Raw genomic sequence first — 21,900 nt, forward strand, 5'->3', positions numbered from 1 at the left:
CTGTGATATTGTTCCTACTATCCAGAATAAGAGAGAATGATATTACTCCCAATAGTGCAGGGCGTTTCTCCCCCACCATGTGACATTGTTCTCAAGAGCTAAAGAAAGAAAGAGAGGTCAGGAGTTTGAGACCAGCCTGACCAACATGGTGAAATCCTGCACCTTTGCACTCTGGCCTGGGCGACAGAGTGAGACTCTGTCTTAAAAAAAAAAAGAAAAGAAAAGAAACCATTACATTGAGCACATTTTTGCCAATGAGAAATAAACTTGTTTATTCCATGCTTTCAGGGTTCGATGAACTCTTGGAAAGCATTTTCTGCATCCTGCTGGTTGTGTAAGTGTTTTCCCTGCAAAAAGTTGTCAAGATGCTTAAAGAAGTGGTAGTTGGTTGGCGAGAGGTCAGATGAATATGGCAGATGAGACAAAACTTCATAGCCCAGTTTATTCAACTTTTGAAGCCCTGGTTGTATGACATGTGGTCACGCGTTGTGGAGAACTGGGCCCTTCATGTTGACCAGTGCCAGCTCCAGGTGCTGCAGTTTTCCATGCATCTCATCGATTAACTCGGCATACTTCTCAGATGTAATGATTTCACCAGGATTCAAAAACTGTAGTGGATCAGAAGACCGGCAGCTGACCACCAAACAGTGACCGTGACCTCTTTTTGGTGCAAGTTTGACTTTGGGAAGTGGTTTGGAGCTTCTTCTCAGTCCAACCACTGAGCTGGCTATTGTGTGAAATCCACTTTTCATGGCATATCACAATCTGATCAACAAATAGTTCATTGTTGTTTCATAGAATAAGAGAAGATGACACTTCAAAAGGATGATTTATAAAATATTTGGTCAGCTCATAAGGCACCCACTTATCAAGATTTTTCAGCTTTCCAATTGGCTTCAAATGCCGGATGACCATAGAATGGTCGACATTCAGTTCTTCGCCAACTTCTCTTGTAGCTGTAAGAGGATCGAATTCAGTGGTTGCTCTCAGTTGGTCATTATCAACTTCTGGCCCAGAGCCTGGGGCTGAGGCTGCCATGACCACCCTGTTCTCTTCCTTCTGGGGTCCCTAGGAAGCTCCCAGGACTGAATGATCCCCACAAAACACAGTGGCCAGGATGGGAGGGCTGGAGGTCAACTTCCCCCCACCCCTGACACCACAACCAAGAGGCCCCCATGGAGGTTGGCTCTGAACTGTGGGTCCCTGTGGGATGCAGGCTCCCACAGAAACTTCAGGGGATGAGCATGGGTCCTCCTGGCTGACAGGAGACTGGTGGGTACTGGGTGTGTGGGGCCTGTGTAGGTAGTTTGGACAGCACTGGGCCTAGCCAGGGAGCCAGGGACTAGTGTGGCCAAAGTGGGCAGCAATATGTTGCCAGAACCAAAACTACAGTGCAACCAGCCCAGCTGGTAGGGAGAAGGAGGCCTGACTAGCAGGACCATCCACCCGTGTCCTGGCCCCAAGCCCAGACTGCCTGCTTGTACTGGACATTGCCTGGTCCAGGAGGCCTGGGCATGAGGGTCAGGTGGTGTGTCCCTGGGTTCCAGGCCTTGGTGGTCCCTTGGGAGCTGAGCATCCTCTGGGCAGGAGGAGGGCCCGCGGTCCACTGTTTGCATCGGCCCCCAATGCACACACAGGGACATGGCCAGGGCTCCTCACCTGCTCTGCGGCTCCAGCTCTGAACAGCTCACTGGTGACTCTGACAGCTTCCTCCCCAAAGCTTGGGTCCTCATCTGTGGGAATGAGGTGTCCCAGGCCCCCTGCAGGCAGGAACGCACCCCCAGCTCCTCTGGTGGGCCCTCCTGGGCTTTCTTGCCTATTGGCTTGTGAGACCCGGTTGGCCAAACTTGGTGTCCTATTTTTATTTTGGCCTTTTTCTTAGTGTGTGTTTCCTGTAACTACTGGTGTGTAGATCTTCTATGTGAGTTTTAGGTAGAGAATCTTGCCCACCCAGAGGGCCCCCACCCCAGAGAGCCTCTACGTTGCCCCCCCCCCCCCGGGCTGGTCTTGCCTGTGCTCCACTTGGTGTGAATGTTGAGTGTGTGATGGATTCACATGGCTGCTTGACCCTGCATCTCCTTCCTTCTTGTTGCTGAGGCCGGTTCTGTCCTCTCTTTCTCCACCTGAACTGCACTTGAAGCCAAGATGAAGGATGAGAAGTGGTTGCTACGAAGGACCCTCCTGCAGTGAATCCGCTGTGAGGAGGCTGCGCTGGTCCAGCCTGTCATTTCCTTCTCTAAGCTCATTCCAGAGGTCGGCCAGGGGTAGCCTGTCCCTGCCTGCTCTTGCGGCCTGTGAATCAAGAATGGATTTTACATTTCCAAATGGTTCAACAAATAAAAAATAACACTTCATGACCCTGAGAAGTTTCCATGTCCATAAGTAAAGTTTTATGGGGGTGCAGTTATGCCCATCTCTTCACAGGCCACCTGCAGAAGGCTGCTGTGGTGTAGCCATGGCAGATTTGCATTCTTGAGGCAAAGATCAGTTGGCAAACCTGAAAATACTGACTCTTGGCTCTTTAGGGAAACAGTTTCCAGTCCCTGGTTTGAGGGCTGTGTGGCAGAACCCCAGGATCTTGGTCAGCTTGTTCCTCACTCAGGGCCTGCTGTGGCCTTCGCTAGTATGTCTGCAAAGTCTGCGTGCTATGGTGACTCTCATGGGGGCATTGAGCTCTGTCGTGCTAGATTTCAGGGTGTCTGCCTCATGGTCATCTGTCTCACCAACAGAGACCCTGTGGCCAGATTCAAACTAGCAGGAACAGTTGGTCTTTGGCAGCAGGGATACCTTAGAGCTGAGCTGCCACCCACTCTGAGGTGGTCCCATGACACCCAATGTCTGGGTCAAGGTTGGGGCAGGGCTGGTGTCCTGAACTGCCCTGCGATGTGGGTCGTAATAGCCAGGGGGTAAAGAGGGTTGCCATTACTCCCCATATCGCGGGGAGTGCCTCACCCCCTGCGATATGGATCGTAATAGCCAATTACTCCCCCCTGCAATGTGTGTCCATTATTAGTAGTCTCTTTTGTTCAGGATATTAGGAGCAATTTCCCAGGTTGTGTGTAAACAGCCTGCGATCGGAGAATGAATACCATCCTCTGCACCTCCAGATATTAGGAACCATATCACACAATGGGTGTACACTTTTTCGGAGATTTGGGATAATGTCGTTCTGTGTTTCCCTGAATATTTGGAGAAATATCACAGGGTGGCTGTACAGCCACTACTCTCTTGGCAGGAACATCATACTTTACCTACTTGACACCCAGACTGGGTGTCAAGCCACTGTCATACTGGAAGCAATATCATGCTCTTCCCCACAAGTTATGAGGAACAATATCACAGGGGGGTGTGTACCTTCTCCGGTAGTGGGAGTAGTATCATCATCTCTTCCTTTAGATGACAGGAACAATATCACAGGGTGGGTGTACAACCCGTGTGTTTTTGGAAGCAATGTCATTCTCTCTTCTTCTAGGTTTTACGACTCATATCACAGGTGGGGTGTACACACCTTGTTATATTGGATGGAATCTCATCCTCTTTCAACCTGTATCTTTAGAACAATATCCCATGGGGGCTGTCCATCCCTTCAATATTGGTACTAATACCATCTTCTCCTTTCCTGGATATGAGAAACAATATCACAGGAGGGTGTACAACCCTTGCAATATTGGTAGTAATGTCACCTCTCCCCTGTGGTTATTAAGGACAAAATCCCAGAGTGGCTGTACGGTTCCTACTTTATTGGGAGTACTATCATCCACTCACCCCCTGGATATCAGGAACCATATCACAGAAGAGGTGTCCACCCCCTTCGATATTGTCAGCCATGTCATCTTCTTCCTGCCTGGATATTAGGAATGATACCCCGGGGTTGGGGACGGTGTACACCCACTACGATATCGAAAGTAAAATCAGCCTCTTTCCCGCTAGATATTAGGAACTACATCACAGGTGTGTGTGCACCTTCTGGGATATTGGTAGTACTCTCAGCCTCCACCTCGCTGCATATTAGGAATAATATACGGGGGGCAGGGTGGTTACACCCCCTGCAATATTGAGAGCAATATTCTTCACTTTCCCCTGTACGTTAGGAACCACATCACAGGGGTCTGTACACCTTCTGCAATATTGGGATCCATGTTATCCTCTCCCCGACTGAATGTCAAAAACAATATCACAGAAGGGTGTACACCCCCTGCGATATGGCCAGAACATCATCGTTTCTATTTTTGGATACTAGGAACAACATCACAGAGGGTGTGTATACTCCCCTGCGATATTGGGCATAATGTTATCCTCTCTTCCCCTGGATATTAGAAACGATATCCCTGGTGGAGGGAGGTGGAGTACATTAAGAACAATATCACCGGGTGGGTGTACACCCCCTGCGATATTGGGTGTAGTATCATCCTCTTTTCCCTAGGATATTAAGAACAATAACAAAGGAGGGGTGTACAGCCCGAGCCCCTCCATTATTGGGAGCAATAGCATCTTCTCCCCCTTTCAATATAAGGAACAATATCCCAAGGTGGGTGTACATCCCCTGCAATATTGGACGTAATGTCATCGTCTCCCAAAGTGGATATTGGGCATAGTGTCACAGGGGGTTGTACACCTTCTTCGATATTGGGAGTAATATCATCCTCTCCCCTCAGGATCGTAGGCAAAATATCGAAGGGGTTTTACAACTCATGCAATATGGGCAGTAATATCATCCTCTCCCCACCTAGATGTTAGGAACTATATTACAGGCGGTTGTACACTTCTTGTGATATTCGGAGTCATATCATCCTCTCCCACTCAGGATATAAGGAACAAGATGACCGAAGGGATGGACACCCACTGCGATAGTTTCAATAATGTCATCCTCTACCCCCTGACTATTAGGAATAACATCATAGAGGGGTGTACACTTTCTTCGATATTGGGAGTAATATCATCCTCTCCCAGCTGGATATCAGGAACAAGTCTATTAACTATTAATATTAATAAATATAATAAAAATTAATAGCAATCATCGATATTAATAATCACAATAAAGATAGTATAAATTAATACTGGTAAAAAATGTTAACAATTAGTATAACAATTAATCATAATATCCCTATTAATAATAAAATAATGATATCAGCAATTAATGTTACTTAAATCAATACTAAGTGATGTTCGTAATAAAATAATAATTAATATTAAGAACTAATATTGTTAAATGACATTAATATTACTAATTATTTTCAAGCATGCATAATCATATATTTAAAATAATTATCAGTAATTAATAATGGTATCCTATTAATGTCATTGATAATTATTAAAATCGACATAGATGTTTAATAATTAATCATATTATTACTCCTAATACCACAGGGGGTGTACACCTACCTGTGATGTTGTTCCTAATATCCAGGGACGGAGAGCATGATTTTAGTTTTAATATCACAGTAGGTGTGCACTCACCCTGTGCCACTGACGCTAATATCTAGCGGGTAAAGTATGACATGACTCCCAACATAACAATGAATGGAAAGCCACCCAGTGATATTGCTCCTAATATTCACGGAAGAAGCATATGATATTACTCCCAATATCGCAGGGAGGATACAGTTCTTCTGTGATATGGTTCCTAGTATCCAGAGGGGGAGAGGATGATAATAATTCCAGTATCGCAGACTGTGTTCACCCGCCCTGTGATATTGTTATTTATATCCTGGAAGGGAGAGGATGATATTACTCCCCGTAGAGCAGGAGGCGTACACCCAGCCTGGGATATTGTTCCTAATATCCATGGAGGGGAGAGACTGATATTACTTCCAATATGGCAGGGGGTGAACATCCACCCTGTGATATTCTTCTTAATATTCCAAGGCCGAGAGGTTGATATTACTCCCAGTATGGCAGACACTGTACACCCCCATGTGATACTCTTGCTGATATCCAGAACGGGAGAAGATGGTTTTAATCCCCATATCGAAGGAGGTGAACACCCACTCTGTGATATCTTTCCTAATATGCAGGGGGAGAGAGGATAATATTATTCCCAATATTGCAGAAGATGTACACAGGCCCCCGTGATACTGTCCTTAATAATCCAAGGCACAGAAGATGATATTACTCCCAATATCGCAGAAAGTGTACACCCCCCAGTGATGTTGTTCCCATGATCCAGGAGGGAAGAGGATGATATTGCTTTCAATATCGCAGGGAGTGTACACGCCCCCGGTGATACTGTTCCTAATTTCCACCCAGGACAGGATGACACTACTCCCAATATCACAGGGATTAAAAACACGGTGGTGTACAGTGTCTGTGATACTAGGAGTAATATCAACCTCTCGGCCTTGGAATATAAAGAAGAATATCACAGGGTGGATGTACACCCCCTGCTACATTGGGAGTAATATCCTCTCCCTTCCAAGATATTAATAACAATGTCACAGGGCCAGTGAACACAGCCTGTGACACTGGAATTATCATCCTCTCCCCCTCCAGATATTAGGAATCAGAAGAGCTGTACCCTCCCTGCGATATTGGGAGTAATATCATACACATCTTCTGTGAATATTAGGAGCTATATCACCGGGTGGCTCTCTATTCATTGCTATGTTGGGAGTCATGTAATACTCTACCACACTGGATATTAGGATCCCTGTCACAGGGTGAGTGTACACTTATTGCGATATTAAAACTAAAACCATGCTCTCCCTCCCTGGATATTAGGAACGACATCACAGGTAGGCGTACACACCTTGCGGTATTAGGAGTAATAATATGATTAATTATTAAACATCAGTGATGGATTTTAATAATTATCGATGACACTATTAATAAATAGGATACCATTATTAATTATGGATAATTATTTTAAACATATGATTATGCACACTTAAAATTAATTATTAATATTAATGTCATTTAGCAATGCTAGTAGTTCATGATATTAATCATTATTTTATAACCAACATCACTGAATTGACTTAAGAAACAATTGCTGATATCATTATTTAAATATTAATAGTGATATTGCTATTAATTATTAACGCTAATCGTTAACATTTTTAACCAGTATTAATTTTTACTATCTTTATTGTGATTATTATTATCGATGATTACTATTAATTTTTATTATATTTAATAATATTACTAATTAACAGACTTGTTCCTAATATCGAGCGGAGGGAGGACAATGTCAGGTGGGGAAGCTTCGTGCAGGTTCCTCATGACAGGGGAAAAAGGAATGGAATCCAAATGCCGGTCCTTACTTGAGAAGCCTAGAAGGCAACCGGGAGGATGGGAAGGTTGGAACATGAGGGAAGGTGCAGAGGTGGAAAGGGCACAACACTTCCATTGATTTATGACAAAATACAGAATGGGACTGGGCCAGAGACTGGGTTCTTCCTGTCTCCTGGAGAAAACCGGGTGCATGGCCTGAACTTTTTCTCTTCTGCAGGCAACAAGACCCGCAGAGGAAGGCTCTCTTCCACAGCTTTTCTGGGAAACCCCAGAGAAGCCGCTGCCAAATCGAAAAGAATCCATGGAATCACGTGATTATCTGAGGGTAAGTGTCACTCAGGGCCCCTGGTCTTTTTCTCCTCTAGGTCACCCTGGTTGATTTCCTTTCAGGTTCCCGTGTGTGTGAGGGGATCGGCGAACCCCTCTTCCCTGCCTTCTTGGGGTCAGGGACTCCACGATCCTTCCAGATCCATTTGATTCCAGGTGAAGGCATCTGAAGATGCCGTATTTCCTGTTGCTTTCTTTTTGTGCAGTGATGGCAAGCCCGCCAACAACATCTTCCTAGCGGCATGAGGAAATTAGTCCCTCAGAGGCCCCAAACCTGGAAGAGGCTAACCCCAGGATCGTGCATGTTTTCAGAAAAGACGTCCTGGGAGCCCTTGAGCCACCAACCTGCCTTCAGAAGGGCATTAGTCCGTCCCACTTCATGGAAGGCTGAGTGGAGGCGCTTTGATCCAGTTAATGCCCAAGACACAGTCTTTAGAAAAATGGTATTCTTAGATCATAGCTCGAGAGTGCACATTTTTCATGGGTCTTGTCCCGATCAGCACTCACGTTGAGGATCTGTCCCTACTTCCAAGGACCGCCTGGCCATACCGTATTAAGAATTTCCTGCTGTGTGCACCTTGTCTTTGGATGTGGTTGATTTCCATGTTGGCTCAATGCTGAGGAACTTCTAACCTGTGTGGTCTCCTTTCTTTCAGGTTGCAAGCAGGCCAATGCCGGTCCACACAACCAATAAGAGGCCAGGCGTGGACCCTGCCCTCACTGATGGCTCAGCTACCAAAATGTCTGACACGGTATCCCTCTTGGTTTCACTGTCTCCCCTCAGAAAAGCCAGTCCGAGCTCCTCGGCAAGTCTCCGACCAAAGGAACCACAGACGGGGCAGTGGCCGACATCCCTCAGCCTGGAGTCAGGCAGCAGGGCCCGCAGCCTCTCGTTGTGGTGAAGCCGACACACAGCAGGCCTCAGGGTGGCTGCCCAGAAGCTCCCCAGGCTGCCTCCAAGCCCCACGGCCTGATCCAGGTCATCAGCCCCCAGGCACAAGACAAACGTCCTGCGGTGACCTCACAGCCCTGCCCACCAGCCGACACACACAGCTTGGGCCTCGGCTCCAATCTCAGTTTCAGGCCAAGAGCCAAGAGACCTGCCCAGCCTCCGACTCAGGCTTGCCTGAACTTCCCCAAGAAACCGAGAATGGGTCCCTTCCAGATGCCCGAAAATGCCATCCAAGGAGGTGAGCTGGGGACCCCTGAGACTCTCCAACCTCCGCCAGCTGCAACGGAGCTCAGACCAAGTCCGTCGCCCCAGATGAGCAGGAGGACATCCGCCCAGGTGCCCAGCAGTGACCGGCAGCCTGTGCACAGCAGACCTTGCCTGCCTACTGCCCAGGCCTGCACCATGTCCAATCACCCAGTGGCCAGCCACGATGGGGCCCAGCCTCTCATAATGCTCATCCGGAGACTGGAAAATGGATGGTGGAGCTCCAGCCTCCTGACAGCTCCCTAGTTTCCCTCTCCTGAGAAGCCGGGAGCCTTCCTAGCTCACAGCCCTCAAGTCTCAGAGAAGTCTGAGGCTCCCTGTGTTCCTGTCCCCCTGAGTGTCCTCTATGAAGACCTTCAGGTTTCCTCCTCCTCAGAGGACAGCGATTCTGACCTGGAGTGAGACTGCAGGTGGCAGGGGCTCCGTGCCTTCCAGCTCCCATGGCTTGGACGGGACCGTGGGACTGAGGAGCACAGAGCAGAGAGCAGACTGTGTGTGGTGACTCCCAAGCTCCCCAGCTGTGGTGCTTCTGTGGATGTTGGAGCCCAGGCCAGGCAGAGACCACATGCAGAGACTCTGCTTCATTGAATTCTGGTGAGGGACATTGTAGTTCGCAGGGCTCTCCGGAAACCCACCACGAGAAGCTTCTGTGCCAGTGATTCGTTGCCTCAGAAACTGGGTGACCTGCAGCAGACTTCCGCTGTGATGTCAGTAGGAAATGGGAATGACTGTGTGTTTGCTCTCTAGATGACTGAATCAGGGAACAGTTAGGGAACCCTGAGAGATACAGGCCTTCAGCTGTGCCCTGCCCTGACAGCAGTGTTTTGGACGCTGTGAAGCGTTCTACACAAAGCGTTCTTGGGGTGTTTCCTCAGCCTCGAAAATTGGGCACTGGAATGCCATTGGAAATAGGTGTGTTTAATTTGTTTTGAAGTGAATAAAATTCTCAAAAAGAGGACGTACTCTCTTTTGACTTTCATTCCGTCTTTGTGTGTAACTGATTTTCCAAGGGCTTGAAAATTTCTTGACTTGTTAGCAATCCAAGTCATTATGTTTCCGAAACAGAGTTCATTGAGGGGACCGCAGGACTTGGCAGGACCTTTGACTTCTTAAACATCCACAGGGGCTAGAGAACCTCAACCCCACTCTACCAACACGCACCTAGTCATATTCCGCCAAGTGAATCTCATGCAGGCTAACACGTGGGGAGCGTCACTTGCACCACGAGTCCCCATTTGGCTCACCGTGATGCCACGTGTGGGGTTCAAACTGTGACGGCCCCCATGAAGTGGTTTCCGGATGTGCGTATGAACGAGGCACAGTTTCATTCGCCAAGTAGAACCCAGTAAAGCTGAAATAAACTCCCAGATTTGGGATGTACTTCAGAGGTAGAATATTCATCTCATCTTCTTTCCGGATGCCTGAGCACCGGGCCTTTCCATGCTTTTCCCCCTGATCCTAAGAGTAGCTGAGGTGGAGACTCACTGAAAGCTCTAGGTAAAGGTATCACATCATGCACAGGCTATCTCCGTTCTCTGACCCGGGAACAATTCTGACCAGGATTCCACATCTAGGAGGCCTCCGAAATGAGCGGGATTGTCTGAGCGACACCAAATGGCTGTTCCCTTTCCGCCACGGTTGGGGGTCGTTACCTTGATTATCCAGACCACCTAGAAAGTATCAGTATCCAGAATCAACAAGATCAACTCTGCTCCTCTGACAGCAAAAGGAGCATGACCAAAATGAACCAAAGAGCGTGGCAGGAAATGATGTGACTGGAAAGCTCAGAGAACTGCCACAGGGGGTTTTAAGCAGGTGTTCCCACCTGAATCATGAATAATTAATGAAGCGCAATTCCAAGGGGAATGGAGTTTCAGCAGATGCAACCAAAGTTCCCCGACATGAGAGTTCCACAGAAAGTCCACTGGATCCTCGCAAATCCAGAGAAATGACAAGGGGACCCAAGGAAATACAGCCCCACTGGTGTCCCGGAGACTCTTCAGGCATAATGCCTGGAGTCACAGGAGGAGGTGGAGAAGGAGCCAGGCACTGAAGGACAAAGTGGTTTTGACTTTCTTCATCTGTGTTTCACCGCAGTCCATTTCACGGTGGTAGAATAAATATATTGGTTTTCTGTCGGTTTGTTGGAGTCGAAAACCTATGATTTTGTTTTTGGTGGGAGAGTTTCACTCTGGAAAAGAAAATATTCTGAAGATGGAGGTTGTCCTAGATTCGATTTCAAGGTGAGTCTACTTGATGCCAGTGAAGCATATTTTGGCATATAATACATATGGTCATATTACATTTTGTCTATATTACCTCATTTTTAAAAACCATGTCGTGAAAAATGTCAGAGTTAGATATACCAATGTTAAATTTCTGATCACGTGTCCAGAAGCACTGTAAAATGCAGCCTAGAATGCAAAATTCCCAGCCACTTCTCTGTTGAACTCTCTGCAGAGCGGCATTGCATCCAGGGGTTTTCAAAGTGCACTAGTGTGGCATGAGCTGGTCCTTGGCTTCCTGCTGAAGTTGGAATCCTGCAGATTGTTTAGGGGTGGTGTCAGCTTGTCCCATCTTTCCAGGTCATCATTAACCTCTCCTGGGCACCCACATGGACTCAGAACTTACCTAGAGTCACAGGCAGGTCTGGGAAGCTGCCCTTGAGCCTTTGTGCAGTCCATGATGGTTCCATGCCTCTGATCTGCTGGGGCACATTCTGCAGAGGGATGGGCTGGCATAAGCTGTCCCTGCCTTTCTGAAAATCACGGAGATTCCTGGTACCTGAAGCCACATAGAAATATCTGTGGAGTCTCAGGCAGGACATGGATGCCATTCACAGGCTCCTGTTCTTCCACTTAATGGCAGCAAGAGTGATTCCTGGGTTTCCTAATTGACTTCAAAACAATTTTGGTGACTTTGTTGTGTCAATGACCACTCCTGTTTCTGTGGCATCCAGTTCACCTGTAAGGTTTTTGGGGATTATGTGGAAACTCATGCATTTTTCCAGAGCCTCACTTCATCCTGGATGCTCTCAAGCATGCACAAGTGGATCCCTGCCTTGGTGGCATCTTGGAAAATTGCAGGAGACCCCTTAGGTCTAGGAGGCACTAGGAGGTCCATCAGGAATTGGGAGGGCATGTGTCTGCCCATCTGTAGTGTTAACTTCTATTCATATTCAGAATGCAGATTCTTCCTGAACTAATAAATTATCTTCATCTTGGTGTAAGTAGCCACAAAAGAATAATTCATATTAACGCCATTGATAAAAATAACTGAAAACCAACAATGAAGATAATAACGACAATGTTAATTATTATAATATTGACAGTAAAAATAAAACAAAGGCATTAGAGATTAGAGATTCCCTTAAGTGAAGGACAATGTGAAGATATAAGGATACATGAGTTGTTTGGACTCAGAGTCCAATGAAACGTGTTCCTCAAAGGCAAAGACAAGAAGCATAAGGAAAATACAAAGTTCATGGATGACCACCTGGGCTACCTTGGAACTCATGTGGGAACACTGCAGGCAAAGTGTACCTCGTCCTGGGAATGCCCACCACCCAGCCCTCACTCACCTTCATGAGGTAGGACAGCAGGATAACGGGGAAGGAGTCCATGCAAGGGATGCAAGACTTGTGTCACACCTGATTCAAAGAAGCACTGCTTATGACAGATGTTTATCTCCTAACACTTTGTCACCTCTAACTGCCTGGCTGCATGTCTGCCATCTGTTCTTCTTAGGTCACAGGAGGGACAGACATTACTGTCCCCCTATCTGCAAACAGAGGCATTAGAGGACATTACCCTTGTTGCTTCCTCTTTGGAAAGGGGCAACATACATGGCAGATGCCATTCTCTGTCTCTTTGGAAAAGTTTGCCAGCACATTTAAGGTTTTCTTCAGCCACAGAAAGCCACCTGCTTCAAAGTCTCACCCTCCACAAGTGGCAAGCACACAATTATTAATGGAGGCAAGGGATGCATAGACTTTGCCATTTGATTCAATTGGGACAAATAGGGGAGGCCTTCTTAGCTGAACAGCTCTGTCTGTGCGGCCAGTTGACAAAGTCAGGCTGCATTGCCATTAGACTTGCCCCTTTGCACATAAGGCTTCCCTCCAATCCTTTCCACACATGTGGATCCTGACATTACTTCCTAACAAACATCCTGCACACTAAACTTCATCTATCTCCAGCTCCCTGGGAACCAAACCTGTGACAAAAGTGAAAAGTTTCTAGGGAAAATATGGTTTCCTTATCAGACAGGAATCAAATTCTGCTGAGCTAGAAAATAAGGTAAAGTCTGATGCCATCTCATGATTTTTTTTATTAGGACATTACCACTGCCAGCAAGAATTATGTGCATCAATTCATGGGGGCAAAAATCATATTGGAGTGGGATGAGGTTGTTGTGAGTTGAGGAGAAATTTTGACGAATGAACTTTACCCTCAACTTGAGTTCAAGAGAGGAGATGAAGATGAAAACAGCTGGAAATAAAAGGTGTCCAAAAACATTTTTCTGGTTTTTCAAAAATCAAATTTCAAGTTGGGAGACACTATGTTTAAATTCTAAAAGGATATAGCATACTGAGAGGAAATAACTATAGATAAATTGTCCTTTTTGTAAATAATACACTTTATGATATGACAGGAGACCAAGGGACACAACACAAATTTGGAGTTAAAGAAACTAACAGACATTCTTGATACTCAGCTGTTATGGCAGAGATGCCAGAATGATGGATGTCCATGTAGCAGTCCTTTTTTTTTTTTTTTTTTTGAGACGGAATCTTGATCTGTAACCAGGCTGGGGTGCAATAGTGTGATCTCAGCTCACTGCAACCTCCACCTCCTTGGTTCAAGAAATCCTCCTGCCTCAGTCTCCCAAGTAGCTGGGACTACAGGTGGGCACCACCACACTCAGCTAATTTTTGTATTTTTAGTAGAGATGGGGTTTCACCATGTTGGCTAGGATGGTCTCGATCTCCTGATCTTGTGATCTGCCCTCCTTGGCCTCCCAAAGGGTTGGGATTAGAGGTATGAGCCGCTATGCCCGGCCCATGTAGCAGTACTTTTGAACTTAATGGCTGAAAGCATCCACCTCCAAACTTATGTATTATATTTGTAAAAGAGTACAAACCATGTAATGAATTTTAAAGGGAAGACAAGCCTGTGGGAATTCAACAGCCATGGCAACGTTTTGAACTTCTTTTTATTAAACATGTAAGAAGTAAGTGAAGTTCAAGACCTAACAGAATTGCCAGGAATTATTTGAAGAATTACCAAGATGACTTAGACACTATGAAATCCTTACAATGCCCTCTGGTGGAGTTTCCTCCTGGAGCCAGTGATTTTAAGCCAGAGGCAAATGTCTCTGCAGGCATAAGAATTCGACCCAAATGTACTATTCAATTTTAAATGAGATGACAATAAAATTACCTGCTATATAGTAACAACTATTTTTTTTCTTTCGGGCAGAGTCTCTGTTGCCTAGGCTAGAGCGCAGTGGGGCACTCTTGGCTCACTGCAATCTCTGCCTCCTGGGTTCAAGTGATTTTCCCACCTCATCCTCCTAAGTAGCTGGGATTATAAGCATGTGCCACCATGTCTGACTGATTTTTGTATCAGCAAAATTATTTCTGGGGTGGAGAGTTAGGGACCTTTATTCTCCCACATCCAAAAACATGTTCTCCAAATGATCTGTCAATAGAAATAACTGATACCTATATTTGCTAACCTATCTTTTTCTTTCTTTAGATTCAGAACTAGAGTGTGGAAAAGTTATATTAAGAAGGTTCTCTCAATTTTCAACACAAGTGATGGGCTAGGCACTAATCTAGGTGCTATAGATTATAGATACACATTAACATACCCACAATAGTTTTGCCTTATTACCTCCTACATTCTAATAATGCACCAAAAAAAAGGATAGATTAGCTTTTTATTTTTTTGAGATGAAGGTTAATTCTGTCACCCAGGATGGAATGCAGAGGCAGGATCTCAGCTCACTGCAACCTCTGCCTCCTGGGTTCAAGCGATTCTCCTGCCTCAGCCTCCTGAGTAGCTGGGATTACAGGCATGTGCCACCATGCCCAGAAAATTTTTGTATTTTTCAGAAAGACACCTTTCATTACGTTGGCCAGGCTGGTCTCAAACCCCTGGCCTCAAGTGATCCATGCACCTCGACCTTCCAAAGTGCTGGGATTATAAGCATGAGCCGTAGTGCCCAGCCAAAGAGAATAGCTTTAAATAGCATGTATGAAACCAAAAGAAATGTATGCCCATCAATTTTATACTGTATTTGGCCAGGTGCAGAAGATCGACTTGTAGTATTGTAAGGGAATAAGGTCAGTTCACATCTAATTGTTTGGACAAGTTACCAGAAACCAAAAGTTGGAGGAGTTGTATCTTTTGAGGTGGGTTGCACAGGCAAGCAGCAAGTTGCTATCTCTCCAAAGTCCTTAACTGTTCTATTTCTCCTACTGTGGAAAAATGCATCTTCTACTTGATTTCAATTTATATAGGAAAATGCTTAATAAAACTAATAAGGGCTGCATTCTAGGGACACAGCTAGACCACACATATACTGAATCTTGATTCTGGAAATACATCTTGTTCAATGTAATTGGATTTTCATGACAACAAAAATGTAACCCTGACACAATATTGGAGAGTCAAAAGGAAAGGACATTTTGGATTGAAATTTTTTATTTTAAAATATGTCCTTGAGTTCTATTAACAATAGCTAAAACCTGGGAACAACTCAAATGTCTATCGAGAGGAAATCGATAAACAAATTATATGCATATTATAGAGTAATATTGGGCAATAAAGGGGGATGATCAACTCTATTAATCAACATCTTGGATCAATATAATCTTTCTCACCCTGAGTGGGGAAAGCTAAGCTAAAAAGTGTCCTATAATATAAATAAATGTACACAAAATTCTAGAACAGACAAACCTAATGTAAGCTAAAAAAAATTTCAGAAAAGCCAGGTGCAGTGGCTCAGGCCTGTTATGCCAGCACTTTGTGAGGTGGATGGATCGCATGAGCTCAGGATTTTGAGACCAGCCTGGCCAACATGCTGAAGCTACTCCGTCTTTACCAAAAATACAAAAATTAGCCCAGTGTGGTATTGTGTGCAGGAACAGAAAACCAAATACTACATATTCTCCATTATAAGTGAGAGCTAAACATTGGGTTATACATTGTTTAACTCTCACTTATGTGGAAACAATAGACACTGGAGATTCTTAGAGAGAGGAGGGAGGGTTGGGGACAAGGCCTTAAAAACTGTCTATTGGGTATTATGTTCACTATGTGTGTGACGAGGTCATTCATACTCTAAACCTCAGCATCACACAATACATCCATGTAACAAACCTGCACATGTATCCTCTGTGTATAAAATTAAAATTAAAAAACTAAAATGAACAAACAGATATGAGTAGGAATTTCTCAAAAGAGGAGATACAAATGGACAACATATATATAAACAATTCTTACCCTCTCTAGTCATCACGGGAATGCAAATGAAAACTACCATGAAATATCACCTCACACCTGTTAGAATAGCTATTATCAAAAAGATGGATGATAACAAGTGTTGGTAAGGATGTGGAGAAAAGGGAACCTTTGTATACTGGTGGGGGGAATGTAAATTAGTAGGGCCATCTTGGAAAATAGTATGGAGGTTTCTCAAAAAATTAACAATAAAAATACCATTTTGTTCCAGCAATCCCATTTATTTTATATATATATATAAAATATATGTAATATATATATGAAGTCATTGAAATCAGTATGTGAAAGAGATATCTGCACTCCTATGTTCCTTTCAGCACTGTTCACAATAGTCAAGATATATGAAGAAGACACACATTATCATTCATTCACGGACGGATGAATTAACGTTATATATATATATATATATATATATATATATATATGTATGCACAATGGAATATTATTCAGTATTATATAATAATGAAACCCTGTCATTTGTGACAGCATTGATGGATCTGAAGGGCATGAAGTCATGTGAAATAAACCAAACACAGAATGACAAATATTGTATGATTTCACTTGTATTTGAAATCTCAAATAAACTCAGAAGCAGAGAGTAGACTGGAGGCTGCCAGGAGCTGTGGTGCAGGTAAATGAGTAGGTGTGATTACAGTACAAAGTTTTAGATATACAAACATAAATAAGTTCAGGAGGTCTAATCTACAGCATAGTGCTTATAGCTATGAATGCTGTATTGCATACTTAAAATATAATAGGAGGGTGAATTTTATGTTAATTGTTCTTACTAATAGAAATAATAATTAGAATGGGAGGGAGAACTTCAGGAGGTGATGATTATGTTTATAATCTTGATGGTAGTGATGCTTTCACAATGTATCCTTATCCTCAAACTCACTGAGATATACACATTAAATAGGTACAGCTTTTTGAATGTAATCATATCTCAACAAAGTGTTTTTAAGGGGGGTTGGTTAAAACATTTAAAAAGGAAGGGTAGATGTTCCTTTGCCCTTCTCCCATGCCTTTTTTTCTCCCTGCTGTCTAGAATTCAGAAATAATAGGTGGGAATTTAGCAGCCAAACTAGGGTATTTTCTAAAGTATAGCAGAGCAGATACCTGGAAGGGACCTGCATCCCTAATGACATTAGAAAGTATCTGTACTAGCCTTGAATGGTGTAACTACAGGTTAATTTTAAGTGAAAAAGAAATCAACTTCTGCCTTGTTTAAGCAACTTCATTCAGGCATTAATTTTATAAACATGTAGAGACTACATACTCCTTATGAGCAGAAACAATATTTATAAATAAAACAATGGTGATAAATAAAAGAAAATAAAAAGCAGTGAAACAAAGTGGTTTAATAGCTATACATAGTTGTTTTGTTGAAAGATTCTGCTGCTAATATTATTCAATAATTTTGTATGCTGGTGCAAGTAAGGAAATTTACATTGTCTAATAAAAATTATTTATCAATTTATAAAACAGTAAACATTTCATAGAATGGGGCTAAGAATCTGCACTGCAAAATAACTTTCAGTTGATTTTATGCACAGTAATTATTGAGAATCCCCTTATCTAGATCCAACAGATCTGGACTTACATAGGTGCTATCAAGACTTAAGGAAGAAAATTTTCCTGACTCTATCCATACCTCCAGCTAGTAATAGATCTAGAGATTCAGAACTCAAATCCAGACCCCCTGCCTCTATGTGCAGTGGCCTTTCACTGTCCTGTTTCGCTTCACTTGTTAAAGAGGATTTGAGAATAAATGACCACATGATTCAACTCTCTCCTCAGCTCTGAGGAATATAGCCCTGTCCTGGCAAACAAGAAGCTCACACAGTAGTGGAGGAGGCAACTATACATTCACTAATCTAGCATACAAGCAGTAGGCACTGCACCATAAACAAGGCACTGTGGGGGTTCAGACCAGGAGCAAAGCAGGGATTAGCAGGGCTAGTAAAGTCTGGGAAGTGTTCACTAACAAAATGTCTAATCATTAACTAAACCAAATGGTTTCTCAACATGGCCTAATTAATTGTAACTTAATATAAATGGTTGGTTGTTCATAAACCTTAATCTTTTGCCAAAATATTTGTAGCTTATGTTCCCATTTAACAAGGTTTTCTGGTCAAAACTGTGCACCCACATCTTTCTAATGAACTTAGTGTCCAATAAAACATGGACTTTCAGTCATCCCATGAAGGTGATTTTGCATGCATAGTACATCTCTGTCTGTGAATATGCCTAATGAGGTATGGAAGGACACTTATTATCCAAAGAAAGACATTCCACTGGTGCTACAGAACCACAGACGGAAGTTTTTTTCTGCCTACTGGAAATAAAGCCAAGCTTTCTTCTTCCTTCAGCAGTGAGGATTGCTGTCCTCCTCTTTATCATTCTCTCTCTCTCTCTTTTTTTTTAATGGGCCAAACTCTACCAAATAACAAGATAAACTTTGTGTAAGCCTTGGTAAGAGTAGAGTGTCCGACACCTTATGGTGCTATAATACTCAAAGCAAAAGCAAAATCACCTATGACCAGAAAAGGGAGTCACAGGAAATCTAGAAGTCTCTTGACTTGGCCAAGAGACCTGCAGCCTCATAATTCATTAGCTCTCCATAAGAACTCTCACGTGAAATGAAGTCAGTGGTGTTTCAAGTGCTTGAAACCCTCGTTACTCTACCTCTAAATGTGAATTAATTAGGCAAGTTAACTAGCAGTTACTAGACCTCAAAAGCAAGATAATCAGGCATTATTCTACTAAATATTGGTCTCCATAACTCCTCTATTTTCTTTAGGAAAAGTTAGTTAGCCTAAGACATTTGGCATAAGGGCTATGCCAAAGCTATGTTGGGGTCAGCCAGGAAGGATTCCTGGGGGTCTCCTTGAAAATATTACAATAATCGAAGAAATCTTCAACCTATTGCCCCTCAGTACTGTTGGTCCCTTGTACTTGATTTTTCCCCTTAAGTTTTATTCCAATTTCTAACATTATCATTCCCTCTTCCTTCTCAGCAACTAGTCCTCCAAAGTAGAACTTAAACAGTGACCAGACATGGCCCTGCAACAGAGCATATCCTTCTACATTTAGCATGCAATCATGAATCACAGGTACAAGACCCCTTGAACAGACATGGTTTTGGTGACTACATGTAGGACTTATTGCTTTTACCCAAGAAGAGGATCAGGCATCCTAAGTAGCTCAGAAATTTTTCTGGAGCTCTTGAATGTGTAGAGGCAAGAAAGACTAAGCAACCTGTTGCCTTACATGAGGCATACTATCTTCTTATGTTTTCTTTTGAATTCAGGATTTCAAGGTTGGGGAAGGAGTGGGAAAGTAGCCATGGACATGTGAGAATGTGGATGATCCTTTTACATTGTCAGGAATGGTCAAATTCTATGCTTTATGTTGTTTGCTAAAAGACACTTTCCAAAGCTTTCAACAGAAAATATAATGGCACACATGCCTATTCTTGGTGAACCCAGACTTTTTATCTAGTCTGTGATAGTCAGTTTCGAAGGACTGCTTAGGGTAATGAATCCTTCAAGTTGTAAAGATGAAGGGCAGTTTTTGGACAATTCCCATTTTGCTGTAGGAAAACTAATCTGGAAGAAGAAAAAGGGAGAGATCGAAGTGGGAGAGAACGGAGGTGGAAAATGAGTTCAGTTGATCAAATATTTGTTAAGCACCCACTGTATGTCGGGCCCTTACAAGGAAGCAAGCAAAGAACAAAAGGCATGTGATGGCCTTGCTCCTAAGAAGCCAGAGGCCAGTAACCCGGATTGCTATAGACCAGAAAAACATCCACAAGCCCCTACAACACAGCACTGGCATAGGATGAAGAAGAAGTTTCTTTCTATGAGATAAATAGCATACAACCAAATAAGAAAGTCAAAAGTTACACAAAGTTCAAAAACCTAAGGCACCAACCTTTAAGAGATCTGATTATCGGTGGTGACTTTGGAAGGAAAGTTATTATTAGGATTATTTTAGTACTAAGAGTTTTGAGCTGTCTATCCAACATTTTCATCTGCACCTCTGCCTTGGTAATACTGTGTGTGTGTGTGCGTGCGTGTGTGTGTGTGCGTGTGCCTTTTCACATGTTTGAAATATATTATCTATCCCACACTCCACATAGGTTTGGGGGTTAATTACATACAGGCTGATCTGAATCTATACTCTTAGGAACGGAGTTAAGCTACTCTATCACATTGTGAAGAGTTGATATGTAAGAGACTCTGAACATCTTATAAATTACCTTTAAAATGTTTCCTTTTTTGTGAAGGGAAGAATAAGTATTTGTAAACAAATGCAAAAACATCTTTAACTAAACAAAAGAACATTTAGTTAACCTTGTTGTGATTAGCAGAGAGGATAGCTGCAGACACTATAAAATCACTCAGCAACAAGATTTGACAAAACCTTAAAGATGGCTCTATTTTTCCTGTTTTATACAGGAAAATATTAAGGCCCTGGGTATTGAAGTACTTTTCCCAACAGTGGAGTAAATGTCAGAGTCAAGGCTGTGTTTTACATCTCGGTTTCCCCACACATCCCACCCTATGGTTCTGTTGTGCTGTTCCTTTGTGTGACTCCTCAAAGCCTGGTTAAAGGTGATACCGTATCAAATTGTATTAACTCAGTAGCACAAAACACCAGGGAATTGATTTATAAGAGTATTAACCTTGTGGCATTACTGAAGACCCATCTGATTAGTAGTTATCAAGTAGTCACCCTGGCTAAATATGTGGGTTTGATTTTTAATTTTGAAAATGAAAAATATTTTAAAATATATGTCTTACATCCATATCCCAAGGAAACTTTAATCAAGTTTTAAAACTTCCAAATTTAGATAAACTCATGTTTTTTGTTGTTTTAATTTTCACTCAATGAAAATAGAAAAAAACTAATTGGATAGAACAGCACAGCAGAAGCATTACTTATAGCCAAAAATGGGATGCAAGAAGACTGAAGAAGAAAATGCAGGACAGTGCTTTAAAAAGCAGTCTAATGAAAAGTGGGGTCTCCTCAGGATGTCCTTAGGTAGACATTGCAGCAGAACTGCAAAGTTTTCTTTAGAAGGCTGGGGAAGAGAGGAGGAAAAAGAGAAGGGGCAAGAGTGGAAAACAGAATGAGGCTCAGAATACCAAGCGTTAGTGCTGTCCCTATCACCTTCCTCACTTGATCACTGGGTGATCTTGGGCAAGTTTCTTCCTTTCCCTCAGCTCATTTCCTCATCTGTAAGGTAAGTTACTAGACAAGGTAGCCTTTGATGTTCATTGTAACTCTAACTTATCTTCCCCAAGCAAATAGCTGGGAAAGACACTGTGCCCACAATATGCAAGACACAAGGTTCACAAGCAAAGAACAAATAAAATCAAAAGATTTTTTAAAACCCCTGATGTAACTTGAATTCTTACAAATAAGCAATGGTACATCATACTTTTACAAAGACCTTTTGTGATTTCATTTTTAAAATCATTTCAAGTTTTATTTTACTTCATATTAAGATAATGGGAGATAAATTGTTAAATGGGTTCATGCAGGAATATATGTAAGAGACACAAAAATCCAAAATAGGTAATTGTTATA

General features: G+C 43.1%; 1 protein-coding gene and 1 pseudogene across 5 annotated transcripts in view; one reads left to right on the forward strand and one right to left on the reverse strand.

The window, feature by feature from the left end:
- The window catches only part of LOC139361100 (SH3 domain and tetratricopeptide repeat-containing protein 1-like), a 131,284-nt gene that overhangs the window by 63,934 nt on the left and 45,450 nt on the right, over nucleotides 1–21,900 (reverse strand). The gene's annotated exons all lie outside the window — the stretch shown is intronic.
- Nucleotides 1,642–9,175, forward strand: LOC139361093 (protein FAM90A5-like; annotated as a pseudogene).

This window comes from Macaca nemestrina (genome assembly GCF_043159975.1).
Source record: "Macaca nemestrina isolate mMacNem1 chromosome 8 unlocalized genomic scaffold, mMacNem.hap1 SUPER_8_unloc_2, whole genome shotgun sequence".
NCBI classification, from domain to species: Eukaryota; Metazoa; Chordata; class Mammalia; order Primates; family Cercopithecidae; genus Macaca; species Macaca nemestrina.